General features: G+C 47.6%; 1 protein-coding gene across 2 annotated transcripts in view; it reads left to right on the top strand.

Moving 5' to 3' along the window:
- The window catches only part of LOC135901322 (paired box protein Pax-6-like), an 80,775-nt gene that overhangs the window by 8,925 nt on the left and 56,565 nt on the right, over positions 1-15,285 (top strand). The window contains exon 1 of one of the 2 annotated variants that reach the window (XM_065431068.1): positions 2,551-3,960. The exons of the other annotated variant lie outside the window; for it this stretch is intronic. The gene's annotated coding sequence lies outside the window, so the exon portion shown is untranslated. Of the gene's footprint in view, positions 1-2,550; positions 3,961-15,285 lie in introns of those variants that run through there. 2 annotated transcript variants of the gene reach the window in all.

The raw sequence follows: 15,285 nt of genomic DNA, 5'->3' as shown, positions 1-15,285 counted from the left end.
CGATGACGACTGCGCTGCATGACGCGCTTCTTTCCTTCTTTCTTTCTATCATTCTTTTTTTGCCATTGTTCTTGTGTTAGGGTTCGGAAACATTTTTGGGTGATTTCTGGCCGTGTAAATAAAACCTGGAGGATTGGTCGTAATTCGGAAGTCTCCCGTATAAAAAAGGAGAGTTGGCAGGTATGCAAATTAATCATTAAGGTCACGCCTTTCAGACACTTCGCGCAACTGGAGATCTCGATGGCGGGAATTTTAGCTTCCGATGACGTTCTGTATTAGACTAGATCAGAAAAAAAAAATTGGGCAGGAATCATTAGAGGATAAACGTCAAAGTCAAGCGATAGCTTCCCGGTATATACCTGCTGCGGTACGCTTCTCTGCGCACTCGCTGGTTATCTCTATATAGTGGTTATTGCTATGAGGACGTGTTTGTGCTATGACGTTGCGCTGCCTCCAGCTAGGATTTACCGGCGTTACAAACCATGGAGTTTCATACAATAACTACTAGAGAGAACTTTGGCGCTATTATCTATGGTAGCTGCAAAAGGAACTGTTCTGCCAGCATGGTCTTTAAATAGAAGGTTAGGTTTAAAAATTGCGAGAATACTAATAAGGTATTCTGACGCGATACGGGGTTATATATCTGGAGGGGGCCTTCGTCCTGAAGAAAAGTCATAAACTAGGCTGATGATGAAGATTCTGCGTATCAGCTCTGCTCGCCTTAGCCCCGTGAAAGGCTCCCTAGAGATGGAAACACTTGCACGAAAAGAATAAGAAATGGCCGCTATACACTGTCCACAGCACACAAATGACGTCAGCACCGACTGCGTCTCCTGTCGTCGCGTTGTGATCGGTTGTCGCGCGCTCACTGTACTCGACATCGGCACTCTAAAGCGCACTATAAGCGTAGCGTGTAAGGTATGCGGACAAGGCCACTCGCAAAATATAGGGTCATAGAGTACAGTTTTCTATCGACGATGGCGATTCGAAATGCCTCATCGTTCGTTGTCATCCGAATGTTGCCCGTAGAAGGCGCAGTATCAAGCTTAAAATGCCTTTGGCAAACCCAGAAAAAAAAAAAAATCACTTCTCCTTTTTATAAGCAGACAGCGCGGCGTTCTTTCTCTGCAAGCCGTGGCATATAGAGACGTTAAGGCGGCGCAAATGCCGGCCTCGATCACCAGGCTAAACACGCCCGTAGCTACAACACATCATGGACCACCACCGCCACGTACATACAACGTTGCTTAGGTGCACGTAGCTCCTCCTTCCCCTCCTCCCTGCTGTACGCCCGCCAACATTTTTTTTCTTTCGAATAATATTATATAATCAGCTTTGAGAGAGAGAAAAAATACATCCTGCATCATGGACCACTTTCCCGTTTACACCGTCCGAGTTTCCTGACCGCACCAAGAGCGGAAACATATCGATTTCCTTTTATCTCTAAAGCGTGCTTCACTGCATACAAACCCTTCACGCGGTGAAGACCTCTTTAACGTATTATTACTTTTGTTGCTGTTGTCTAATCAATTTCCGGAGTTAAACTGCGCAATGCTGCAAAATACGTACGGCAATTACAATATACGACTTATAGAGGGTGACGGAGAGGAGGTGCTCAAGAATTACGAATACGGGAGAGCTGTACGTCTTCTATACGAATCGGAGTCGTTGCTTATACACCAGTATCACTGGCGAAAAAAAAATTGTAAAGTGAATTTTCCTTTTCGTTAAAAACATTTAAACGCAATCATATAAAAAAATACTCCACCACAGTTTGTTTAATCTTGCCGCGAAGCCGACGACGTTTGCATAGGGGCTTCTCGATTTAGTTGAGGAGCTTCGTAGCTTTTGCACGGTGTTTTCCGAGCCATAGACTTGCCTTAAGCGTTTGCTGTTGAGTCTTACCGCGGCGAAATGTTTCAAGTGAACCTTGCCGTTTAATTAAATTGCACAGGCTGCGTACTGCGATCAGGCTAGCCGGTGTTGTTTAGGCGCTTAACCTAAACTCTGTACATGGTTGCCCGGATATGACGGGGTCAGCTGACGCAAGACAGGTATAATTGGTCATCACTGGGAGAGACCTTCGTACTATACAGTGAACATGAACTATGAGCTGACATTGATGATGACTGGTTGCCCCCGCATGACCGAATCATACATCACTAAGCGGCGTGTTTGGTTTCAATTTACTTTCTTCCGCGAAAAATATATGGTAGACTCCTGCGTTCGTATATTTTTATTATTATTATTAATTTCGTTGCTTGACAAAGAGAGATGATTGGGCACCGCATGTGTGCTAATATAACGTACCCAGAGAGTATATAACTGCCGTGAAGAATTCACTGCGACTAATCATCCATCTCGCGAATATATGGTCGTCGGTTGTGGAGCGGTACTCGTTCGTGTCGCGTGCTTCGTCAAGTTGGCAAGCGGCTGAATTTCGATAACTCGACGCGCTGTTCCGATACCATGCAATTGAAGGTTCGCTAACTTCGTTTGTTCGCTGTAAGCCGTAGTTTTGTGTGGTTTTGTGAGGAGCAGGATTAACCGAGTCAATATGCGTAATTGGCAGCCTGCTAAAAGACGCTCCATGATTTTCGGCGAGGATTAAAACTTTATCTTACCTGAAGTTAGGCTACTTAACACTTTTGGGGGATTATAGGCGACGTACGCAAATCTCACAATCTTATGACCTGAAAACCAACAAAAAACCAACAAATAAAAGGAAAATTGCGGGAAGCTACTTGATATACAGGTTTAAGCAATAAAGGAGGTGTGGACTTGGCTTTTCAGGAGCCCTATACGCAGTTTACATAGTAACCGGCTAAAGAAACAAAGAGCAGAAAAAAAAACACCTGTAACAAGAACCTGCCAACGCAACCTCGCAGCCACCAGGTTGTCCTGCATAAAGTCCGTTTAGTGCTGCATGCTGCCCCCCGCATCAAACGCACAAAGACGAGATGCATGTCGCGCGTAGTGTAGTGTCCAATACGCCCATAGGCCGGAGTCCAAACATGGCAGAAGCGGGTTCCTACGCCGGCCGTCGACTTCTCCCTGACAGCAGTGGTCACTTCGCCGACGGTCGCCAACTCCGAACACGGTCCCGCGCAGGTTGCGATGGTGCCAAAAGACCGCGGGGCACACGCTCACGAGCCATACACGCACACACCCTCGCACACACACGGGCTCAACGCAGAAGCCCTCCGGAAAACACGGCGTTTATCCACGCTGCGGGAGGCAAGTGGCCAGCTGCGGAAGCGAGCGCGTTTTTGCCCCCGCAGCCCTCGACGACTCCGGTCCGCCACGGAACCCCCCGCCGGCGGCGACGCACAGTCAACCGCCGAGGTCCCAAGGGTGAGGACGAGGGAAGGAGGGTTCGCGTAGACCCCCACTACAGGAGAGGGGACCGAGCCCCCCCTCGCCTTCCCTTCGAGGCACTTCAACCCCCTTTGGAAACAGTAGCAGACCCCCCCACCGCAACGAAGAGGCGGTTTCTCGAAGGCGTACCTCGCGGCGGACCCGAAGCCTCTCCCATTGGCCCGCGGCGCTAATGAGATGCGCCGTTCGCGGGGCGTGTCCGCGGACCCCCGGGGAGAGGGTGAGGGCTGACGTCACGCCCGCACGCAGCGCTCCATTGGTCCGAGGCGGCGATTATCTGAGCCGACAGCGTCGGCGGCCGAGCGCGACAGAGCGGGGCGACCGGCGAGTTCGGGTCGGCGAGTTCGGGCGTGAAAGCCGTTGGGCGCGGGGCCGTCGTCTCTGGCCAAGCGTGCGACACCGCTCTTCCCACGGCCCCGGAAAATTCGCGGCCGCCGACCGGAAGAGGGGGTCCGAAGCGCGACGCCGGCCAGCCAAGCCGACCATGGGCGCGCCTTGAAGTGAGGGGTCCCCGGCTGTTGCGGTGGCGGCTCGCCTCCTGTCGTCGTCGTCGTCTGCTACGCCCCCACTGCTGTACGCCAGGTGAGCAGACGACACGCGGCCCTTCTTCTTTGTGCGCGGTGGCGTGACCCTGCCGCCGATGGCGTGACCCCTTCCTTTTGTACACGCGGAGTCGAAACCGCTTACTCGTTTTGTGTTTTCTTTTCGAACCTCGAGTTTGTTCTGGTATCGATAGGGTTTTCTATATTATTTCTTTTTTTGACAAATTTGCACCTGGCCGTGCATCATTGCTTTTTAACTCGATATCCCGTTACACACGTTGAGTACAATTGTCTCCTATTAACACGTCAAGTCTTTATACCAACTCGTCATTTAGGTCACACAAGGAAACACCACCTGTGTTATTACCTCATCTCCGAGACACCGCGTAGAAAACATAAGACAACGCTTCTGCACGCATGTCCCCCCTCCCCCTCCCACCTGCATATATAGGCCAGACCAAGTTATTTAATACAAGACAGGTGGACGCTCGCCGATATGATAAATGTCTCTGTTCAGCTTACTTAGCCCTGGCAAGCCTTCAGAGCCTTGACTCGCCGCACCCGTCAATGTAAGGGAACGTTCACGCGAAACGCTTAATGAACGATTGAAGTGTCGCGAGGGTGACTGGTCGCGCATCTAAATAGAGACACGCGTGTTTCCAGCCAGCGTGAAGCCGCTATTATAATTCCCTCATTCCAGTAAAAGGGTGCCATGCATGCCCGAGCGCTATAAGCTTCGCTTCCTTTTCCCCTCTCACTCTTTCTCTCTCGCTGGGGAACACAGTGGACGCTAGGTCTGCGTTCCATTTGCTAATGGGCGCGCGGACAGAAATTGTTTCCTCTTGGAGAGCACTCCATCAAAACGGGAACTGAGCTGTCTACGCCGCAACTTCCAGTTCTGTGTATACGTCTGTGTGTGTGTCTGTCTGTGTGTGTGTGTGTTGGTGCGCTTGTACAAGACAAAGTGCGTACGGCCCGGCTATAAGGACTTCATATTTTCTTGCCATTTGCGGACAGCTTCATCTGTCGACGCAAGCCCCTAGTGAACAGAAATAGGGCGGGGGGGGGGGGGGGAGGGGAGGGGCTAAAGACGCGAAAAGCGAGGACGCTTTCAAAAGCTCATTCGTTTAAACGTTGCCTGACTTTAAACTCCATGCGCACGTCATATTTGCATGCTCCTAAGTACACACATACAAAGAGCGTTGAATGAATGAGCCGCGGTTGTGAATTGAAGACCCCGCTTACTTTATGCTAGACATATATACGCGTATACCTGTACACCTGTTCGTCTTGCTGCCTACTTTTACGGCTGTCATGCGCCTTCCATGGCCACGGGGTGTCGTCGTGGTTTAGGAATCGCTCGCGGTGCTCTGTGCACAAAAGAGAGAGAGAAAAAAAAATAAAGCAGTTATGCATACAGAGACGACGTTGATGAGTGTCTGCGCGTTGTAAAGACTTGAGATCTTCATCTGTTGATGCTGGATCGCCTGCGACGCGTGCGTAGTGACACAGCTCTGTAATTGCGTTTACAATGGGCCTGTGTAGAATCGTGCATGATTCGTCTTCATTGTGTGCACTAAGCACGACGCATCGTGCAACCTCCATCTGCGTGCGACTCGCATCCGAAGCTTAATTACACTGCGTGCAATTAGCTTTTTTATGGAGTAATTGACGTAATACTTTGTCCCGCATACATATGCCGCTCTCTTTGTTCTCTCTCGTTATCACCTGCACTATTCGTATACATGCTTTTCTTGCTGGGGAAAAGGTGCCACAGTCATAAAGTGTTAACTTTAATGACGCGTTTCGTTTTCAGTCGTTAGAAACTTATGAAGTTCCCGTCCCTGCAGTTGCAATTATACTCACATGCAGGTTTCATTTCCTGTCAGTACCACGCTATCATTTTCTTCTTTCTTTATTTCTTTTTTTTAGAGTAAACAAATCGCTTTTGCAATGCCAGCAGTGAGCACGACCGCATCCGTGTTGCGGCTTTGATTATAAGGTAATATGCATCAGCAACACCTTTTTTTTTTTAAATCTATATGCTATATTAGTTCCTTCGATAACCCGTATATACGTAAACTGGTTAACCCAGTTTTTTTTTTCGCTTAGATATTTGACATTTCAGGGACAGGACGTTTAATTGTTATGTTCGTCACGGCCTGTGTATGTCCTCCAGTATAATCGATGATGTACACGCATCGTTAATGTCGGATGGTATAGCCAGCATATAGGCATGTATTACGTACACGCGTGTGTTGATGAGCTGGTTTAAATTCCGCTGCGGTAACGATGCACAGTTTTCTTTTTCTCTCTCTCTCTCCCTCTATCATACTGGACTTGACACAACGCGATATACGCCCGTCCACTGCCTATTTAAATATAAGAGAACAGAGCGTTGTACTATATTGCACGAACATGTCAGAATACGCAAATGGGAGATACCGCGCCGGTAACAACATCCTATATATACGCGCTCTATACTTGCATTGGGCGCATTCATGCGTTTCCTTGTACTGTCCTCTACACGAAACAAGATAGTTGAAAGCAGCGCTAACGAGCAGACGACTTGATCCCGCCTTTATTGTTCACGTCAGCAGAGACGTGGAACAACCGCGTTGATTGTAATTATGCGCTTTGCTTGAACACGAAATGCCACCGCTATCGTTTTTCCTCTCATATATATATCTCATCCGGTTATAAGATTTTCTACCGTGCAATACACATGTAACGAATCTTGCATTCTAATTTTGTTGAGGTTCTTTATCCTCGCGGACGTGTTGAAGAAAACTGACGTTGAATTGATCTGGAGATGTTTATAGAGCTCAAGCTGCACTGGTTTATATTAACCTATAGATAAAACGCCGTCTGTGTAGTGCACGTGGCTTAGCACCGTAATGATTTCGCATGCGAAGTTGCGACCTCGCCGTAGCTCGTGACTTTAGCTGGCTTATATATTATATATGTAGTTTCAACTTGTTCATACCACCATTTCGAAAATAGCTTGTCTTTCTCACGACATAAACGTTATATGAACCCATCTTCTAGCGAATATATCGATAAGTGGGCATGGGAGTGTTTCTATGCCACATTGAAGAAGGTAATTGTGAAGATGGCTTGACCTTTCAAGATTTTCTTTTTATGACATACTGACTGCGAAAACATTTTTTTCTTATCCCTATAACCTTAAGCAAATATCTATGTAAGTGCAAATAATAATATTATCATTGATTTCTAACTTTTATCATTTTCATTATTACCATTAGTACTATATCATTAGAACTGCATGTAATGGCGTCGGACGTACAATGGGTGTTACAATTTCTGACGTGTTTAAGTAAAAGAAGACGTTTAAAAATATTTAGATGATTCTACCCTTTTGTGTAGTACATTGCGCCTATCGATGGACACGTGCATATTCATCAACCAGAGGAAATTAACTGTATATAGTTACTCCGAATGGAAAGACAGCAATATGCCACGGCGGTACACCAACACCTTGTGACACGTTCTTCTGCCACTACGCGTTAGAAACGCTTTTGCGTTGTATCGCCGTTCTCGCAGAATGGAACGAAAAGAATCGACGATACGCTCTAATGATTGTTGCTGTGACAACAACATGGTTCGCACGCAAATATAGTTCTGTGTGCTCGTCAGCGTCACCAGATGGCTCCATTGTGCACCTCTATGTCTCCGGTACATTCCCTAAACTGCAACAATGCCCGTACATCCTTTACGGAATGTCGCCTTACCAACGGCATAAATTTAACGTGATGAGCAATTCTGGAGGCGCAGAGTTTAACCAGAGAGGACACAGAGCTATTATTGCATCTGACCAACTGTATCTTAAGGTGCTGCATGGTACAAAGCGTCGGCGGTAAGTCTATGCTCGTCAACATACATGCGATGTTGTTATTTCCTTTTGACGAGAGCATCCCATGGAACACAGACATGTTTATAACGCATTATTGCCGGACGACAATGCGTCACAAGACGTCGCTACCCGCGTTGTTACTGTTAACCACGCGTCTCCCTTGACCTGGTGCACCATCAAGGGTAATACGTGGACTATCTAAACCTCTCTGGCTGTCGATACGATATGTAGAACCCTCTGTTGACTCTGATGCTCAATAAATAGTGGCATCAGGCTGCACGAGCGACGTCGTCAGGTTGAGCGGAGAACTAGCGACACCGTGCGCGGATATAAAGGGAGACAAGGGACACTGCCCCCCCCCCTCCCCCTACTATTCTCCTTTCACCGCCGCGACGCAGCCGCAATTGATACCGCGACCGAGCCACTCTATGGAATATATGGATTTGAGGCGCGTGCGCGGGTGATACGCCCGCTCTACGGGCATCGCCGAAAAGCGACAGATTAATAGCGGCGTGAAGGGAGTCTTGGGAAACTCGACAATCGTCACTCGAGCATGCTTTCAGGAAAAAAAAAAAAGAAAGGGGAGGTAGAGGGGCAAGGGGGGTAGGGGGATGTCTGTTGCTTTCTATACAGCTGGCCGCTGTTTCTCGCGGGATCCGTTCCCGCAACCTCCGAAAACTATCGGTTGTCATCGATCGGTGCATGCGACCGAGCCGATCATACACGCACGCACTCACTCACACGTGTGCATATCCTGCAACAGAAGCGCGCAACCTCGCGAGAAACGGTGTATGCAGCACGGACAGGGGGATCCGAGGGGTTGAGCGCGACGCGGGGCGATTGTGTGGCCTCCCCATATTTCAGAGAACCGAGGGAGGGGAAGCTCCCCAATTCACACCCACATAGAAGGGATGTGAAAAAGGAAGAGAGGGATAATGGGGGAGTGGGATCAGGGGGTTGCTGTGTATTCTGAGCGCGTTTTCCTTGCTGTTTCGGCTCGCACTGATTTCATTATCATCAGCAGCAGCCTATATTTACTGCTGTTCACTGTATTCACTGTTCACTGTATTTACTGTTCACTGCTCCCCAGGACGAAGGCCTCTCCCTGCGGTCCCCAATTACCCCTGTCTTGTTGATTCCAACTTGTGCCTACAAATTTCTTATAATTTCGTCATCGCGTCCATTTCTCTGCCGTCCTCGACTGCGCTTCCCTTTCAGCATCCATTCTGTAACTCTAATGGACCACAGGTTATATCTACCCTACGCATTACACGACCGGCCCAGCTCCATTTTTAACGCGATAGCGTTAATGGCCCCCATGTCGCAGAAAGTCCGGCGCCGACAGTCTTGTGAGCGAAAAATCATTCTTAATCACGCATACCCAACCACGGAGGCCCTCCGTGTAACACAGAGGCGTTACTGATCTAATTGAATTTCTCAAAGTAAAGTGCGCCTGAAATATCGTCTACAGGACTTACACATCCTGTAGACATGATAGCATCGGATCGTAATTTGAATATACGAGAAGACATAATTCTATTACATAATTCATAACTCAAGCATAATCTCTATTCAAGCGTTTCTACCACTCATATATAGAGAGGCGCGCCCCGCTCGGTTCCTTGCTACAACACCTTCCAGATGGCGCTCGCCTCCGCGCATCCGTGGCCCACGCAAGAGGCCGCGTTTCTACCAGAAAGCGCGTCTTCGTGCACAGCGTTCACTGCTAGCGTTTCCCAGTAAATATTGATGTTACATAAGCGTGAGAAGCTGTCAGGGATCTTTGAATGCTATCGCGTTCCACTCCTGAAGGCGAAGCTTAAGCGTCTTCCTTTTTTTTCTCTCTTAATGTCAACTAGAATATCAGCTATCCCCGTTTTCTCTCTTATCGACACCGCTCTCTTCCTGTCTCTTAACGTTACGCCTAACATGTTTCATTCCATCGCTCTATGGCGGTCCTTGACTTGTTCAGCTTCTTTGTTAAACTCCAAGTTTCTGCCCCATATGTAGAATGCAATGATTGTACAATTTTCGTTTCGTTGACAATGGTAAGCTCCAAGTCAGGATTTGGTAATGCCTGCCTTATGCAACCCAACCAATTTCTCACGCTTCTGTAAATTTTCTTCTCATGATCAGGGTTCCCTGTGAGCAATTGACCTAGATAAACGCACTACTGTGCCGACTGCGGGGCTGAATAATGATCGTGAAATTTAGTTTCCTCGCCAAGCTATTGAACATTACCTTTGTCTTCTGGATATGAATCTTCAATCACACTCTTACCCTTTCTTGGTTAAGGTCATCAATCATTTGTGGTAATTTGTCCGCAGTGTTGCTTAACAGGGCAATGTCGTCTGCAAACTTAAAGTTGCTGAGGTATTCGCCGTTGATCCTTGCTCCTATGCTTTCCCAGTCTAATAGCTTGAATGCGTCTAAGCATGCAGTGAATAGCAATGGAGAGATTGTGTTTCCTTGCCTGGCCCTTTTCTTGATATGTAACTTTCTGCTTTTCCTGTGGAGAACCAAGGTATCTGTGGAATCTTTGTAGATATTTCCCAAGGTATTCACGTGTGCCTCCTACAGTGTACTCCTTGATTACACAATGCCTCCAGGACTGCTGGTATCTCTACTGAATCAAATGCTTTTTCGTAATCTATGAAGACCATATATAGAGAGGTTGGTATGTACTCCACATATTGCTCGGTTACCTTATTGTGTCATGGATTTGATTCATTGTAGAATATCCCTTCCTGAAGCCAGCCTGTTCTCTTGGTTGATTGAAGTCAAGTGTTGCCCTGATTCCATTGGAAATTATTTTGTTAAATATATTATACAATACTGAAAGTAAGCTAATGGGCCTATATTTATTCGTTCCTTTAACGCCTCCCTTCTTATGGATTAGTGTAATGTTGACATTTTTCCAGCTCTCTGGTGTACTTGAAGTCGTGAGGCATTGCGTATAAAGGGCCGCAAGCATGATTCAACATGATTCGACCGTTATTCCAGCTTCGTTGGCCGCTTTCCCCCGGGTCATGTCTTGCAAGGCCCTTCTCACTTCATCGTATAGATAGTTATATAAGAAGACGCAGAATCCGGTTCATCACTATACTTCGAATGAAGGTAACGTGGCTGCTCTGGGTACTGTATAGGTCAGTATATATTTATTCTGGTGCATTTACTATATCAAAGATATTGCTGGTGACATTATCCTGCTTGTATTTCAGTGCATACATCTTGCTTTGTCCTATCCCAACTTTTCTTCTCACTGATTTCATGCTGCGACCATATTTTACTGCTTCCTCAATCTTTCACATGCACGTTATAATTTCGAATATCCCTTACTTTGTCTTGTTTACTTGGTTTGTCAATTCAGCGAATTCTATCTGATCGCTCGAGTTAGAAAATTTCATGCTTTGTCGTTTCTTTAGTAGGTCCTTTGCTACTTGGGAGATGTTACCTACTGGTTGCCTTGGAGCCTTAACCCCCCCCCCCCCCTTCAATCGCTGCTCCTGAAATCAACCTATATACAGTTTCATTCATTGCCACTATATGTGATCATCATCTTTCTGTTCTAACGCTGCATATTTGTTTGTAAGCACCAGTCTGAATTTGTCTGCTTTTACCCTTACTTCCCCTAGGCTGGCCTGTTCATCTTAATTAATTTTAATTCTTCATCTGTTCAAATTGAGAGAAATCCTAGACCTCACTAACATATATGGTCATTGCCCTTTACCTATACACCTAACACTTCTAAATCTTGCACTATGCTGGGATCGGCAAAGAGTATGAAATCTATTTCATTTCTTGTTTCTCCATTAAGGATTTTCCGTGTCCACTTTCTGTTACTGCGCTTCCTGAAGAAGGTATTCATTATTCGGTCTATACCTTTGCGCGAATTCTACCAACATTTCTCCTCTAGTATTCCTAGCATCGATGCTGTAGTTACCAATTACTTGTTCCCCAGCCTGCTTTTCCCCAACTTTTGCATTGAAGTCGCCCATGAGTATTGCAGTGATATAATGAGTTTGCACCTTTCTCATCACTAAGTCAACATCTTCATAAAATTGTTCTATTTCTTCTTCATCATGACTGGAGGTAGAAGCGTAGGCTTGTATACTACATTTATAATATACCTCCTACAACAGTATACGACGACTGCTACACGCTCATTAATGCTGTAGAGTTCATCAACGTTGCCCACTATGCCCTTATGGATTAGTAATCCTATCCCGTATTCTCTTATCGCAGAAGTCTGTAGCAGAGGACATGGCCGTTAGTCAGGACTGTATAATAGCCTCACCAGTTCTAGCCACATTGAGGTCAATACTATACCAGGCAATCCCTGATAATTCTCCAATGAGCCCTGCTAAGCTAGCCTCACTCGAGAAGGATCGCGTGTTGAACGTTGCCAGGTTTAGTTTCCAGTGGCGGCCTGCCTGGATCCCGAGATTCTTAACACCCTCTACCGTGTCGCAGATCTGACCGCCGCCTTGTTCATGTGGTCCGCAGCGGCTGGGGACTGAGGGCCATGGGTCAAGCGTATAGGGGTCATGAGGGAGGTAGTGGCCGAATACTGCACCCCGTAGGCCAATTCCTGTTCTGGTGATGGAGTGTCTATGTTGAAGCGTAGTTTGCCTTCCTAATTTGGTTGTGACTGGACTAGTATAGTCCTACTGGTTCTCGACAATATTTTCTTTTTACTTTTGGCCGGTGTCAGGCGCCACTTCAAGCGTGACAATGTAGTGAACTGGAGGCGTATTCGAAGTAAAGACCTTCACGTTAGAAGCCAGGCGTTCCAGCCCTGCTCCAGGCCACAACTTGATTATATATAAACGCTCGTACCTATATCGTGAAGCACGTTTACAGTATTGTGTCGTGTGCAAGCCGGACGCTTTACACTGTATACCTGTGGAGTGCGCTTTCAGAAACTTGAGCGCAGTGGCGGCATAACGCTCTCATGCGTGTAAATTATCATGTATACTCGCAAGCATTGGTGTATGTACATTTGTATGCCATTTAATGGGAATTTTTTGTTCATACACAGAGTCCTGCAACAAAGAACTCGTCATTTACACACACACACACACACAAACACACACATACATATATATATATATATATATATATATATATATATATATATATATATATATATATATATATATATATATATATATATATATATATAGAACAAAGCCTGGGACTCAACCTAGCAAGTTCTGAGAAGTTTTCACGCTCCAAAACGGATCAGGTACGGGAAGATACTAATCCTTGACGTCACACTGACGTATATATACTGGTGCCGTGGCTCAGACGCGGAATTCAGGAAATAGAAGTTTGGCCTTCATTCTCTCCAGTAATGACCGAACTATTCAAGGCGGACTCAATAAAAAATTGTGTTTTGTAGGGACCTTTTACCAGCCTTATGAGCTTATTTCTTGTTGCTCATTAGTGTCCGTTCAAACTTTTTCGTTGTCAAAAAACGCTCCGTTTGCTACGCGTGCATCAAACTCACTCTTGTATCCTGCCTTCCGCTTATTTTCCTTTTTTGTTTCTCTCCAAACACGGCTACAACAAGCTTTATGCAAGTCGCGACACAACGCTACCGTGCTCGTTGCGCTGTCGCGATCATACAGCTTTCGCGAAGTCCGTCGTTTAAAAAGTCATTTACCGAGAAGGAGCGATGCTTCGAAGAAGGAGCGAACAATGCTCTCCGCACGTAAGCCGCCGCTTTTTTCTAGTCGCGGCGCAGTTCGCCCTTGGACTTCCTACGATCAGCGGAATCTTGGAGGTCACTCCAAGACTTCTTTTCTTTCGCTTCTTATTTATTTATTTCCTCGGCTCTTTGCGACAACTTGTCAGGTGTAGGCGAGCGTTTCCTCTCGCCGACGCAAAGTGCGCGAAGAGAGAACACACGTCGGCGACGGGCCGGAGGCGACAGTTGGTCAGTCGCAAAATCGCTCCCTCTTTTATCGCCGGCCGCATCGCTAAGCGCTCCCGCTGCACGGGAAGGAGGAGGGGGGAGGGGGGGGGATGCCGCGCGCTTCGTCTCGGCTGTTCATCGCGCAGTCGGGTGCAGTGCGAAGAGAGACTGCGTCGTGTAACCATTTTGCAACTATTTTTTTCTTGTCTGCGGCAACAAAATCGTGCACTCGGGGAGCTGCGCTGCGCACGCGATGTTCCCCGGAAGCAAGCTTCCATAGAACGATTGTCACGGGAACAGAACGCGAGCCCCTCGAAAGAAATACCTCGTCGTGCCTCGTTCTGTTCACTGTAGCTTTCCGGTTGTCCGTGTTTCTTCAGAAGAGGAGGTCAAGAAGTGTATAGCGTTTGAAATTGACTGACAAACTACAGTATGAAAAATACGGCGTCTATTTGGCGCCGCAAGGTTGTCACTTGGCTGAGTTGATACAAATTCATTTGAAATGGCCTTCTGGAGTTTGATTTACTCATTCTGAGAGGGTCTTGTCATTCAGGATCACGAATACTCTAATGTGCATACTACACATGTAGCATACGCGTTACGAACGTGGCTTTCCGAGTACGTCGATGGTCGCTGTCCACGACATCGGACAGCGAGCATCGAAGACTGCGACCATGTCTTGGCCCTGCATACTGTATACGCACTGGGGCCGCGGCAGCGCTTGCGGCAAGCTTGTGCCGTCCACCGGCAACCGAATACTGCGTACGGGGCTCACCAAGCCGCGGTTGGCTTCGTCCTTGTGCACACAACTGCCGACACTGAAGGCTCTACAAAGCCAATGCGTGGCCGCGGCCTTCGCTGTGGTGCACGTAACTATCCAGGTTACATTCGTGAGACGAGCATTCGCGAAAGCGCCTCTTGCCGCGCTGCGGCAAGCTTGTCGGCCGGCAAGCGGCCCGCGCCGACAACCGGGGCGCTTCCCACTGGTTTACGTGAATGGGAAAAGGAGGGGGGGGGGGAGGGGGCTGCTGAGTTGTGCAGGGAAGGTGGCTGTCACCGGGTGACATGCGCTAATTGCGTCGTGAGCCGCCCGCAGCGTGGGCTCGTGTGGGTGTGTCTGTCGGCTCGCTTATCGCGCACTCCCCGGCCGGTCGGCGGGTCGCCGTGCAGGGACGACGATGTCGCGTGACTCCTCCCGTACGACTGCCTACGTTCGTTGCTCGATCTTGCATCGCGACATCCGCGCGTTATTTAATTGCAAAGCGCTTTGATATGAACTCACCGATGCGCAAAGAAAAGGAGAGGAAAAAGCGTGGCTGTCGACTTTTTATTTCATATAGCATGTGTCATCAAATACATATAGCGAAGATATGCTAACAGAGACAACTAAGACGAGTATAATGCTGAAACCCGGCTTCTTCGGGGATATACTCGCCCTCCTCGCCGCCTCCCCCTCCCCCCATAGCAACGCATCTCCGCGGTGTACAAAGGAGCAAATATGGCGTCATTTGCTGCACTCCGCCTCCCTTGATTTCTTTTATTATCACTGGAAGCCCTTTTAGCAACAGAGA

This window comes from Dermacentor albipictus, chromosome 3, assembly GCF_038994185.2.
Source record: "Dermacentor albipictus isolate Rhodes 1998 colony chromosome 3, USDA_Dalb.pri_finalv2, whole genome shotgun sequence".
Taxonomy (NCBI): Eukaryota; Metazoa; Arthropoda; class Arachnida; order Ixodida; family Ixodidae; genus Dermacentor; species Dermacentor albipictus.
The sequence above is the reverse complement of the archived record's forward strand: the minus strand, read 5'-3'. Positions and strand labels throughout refer to the sequence as shown.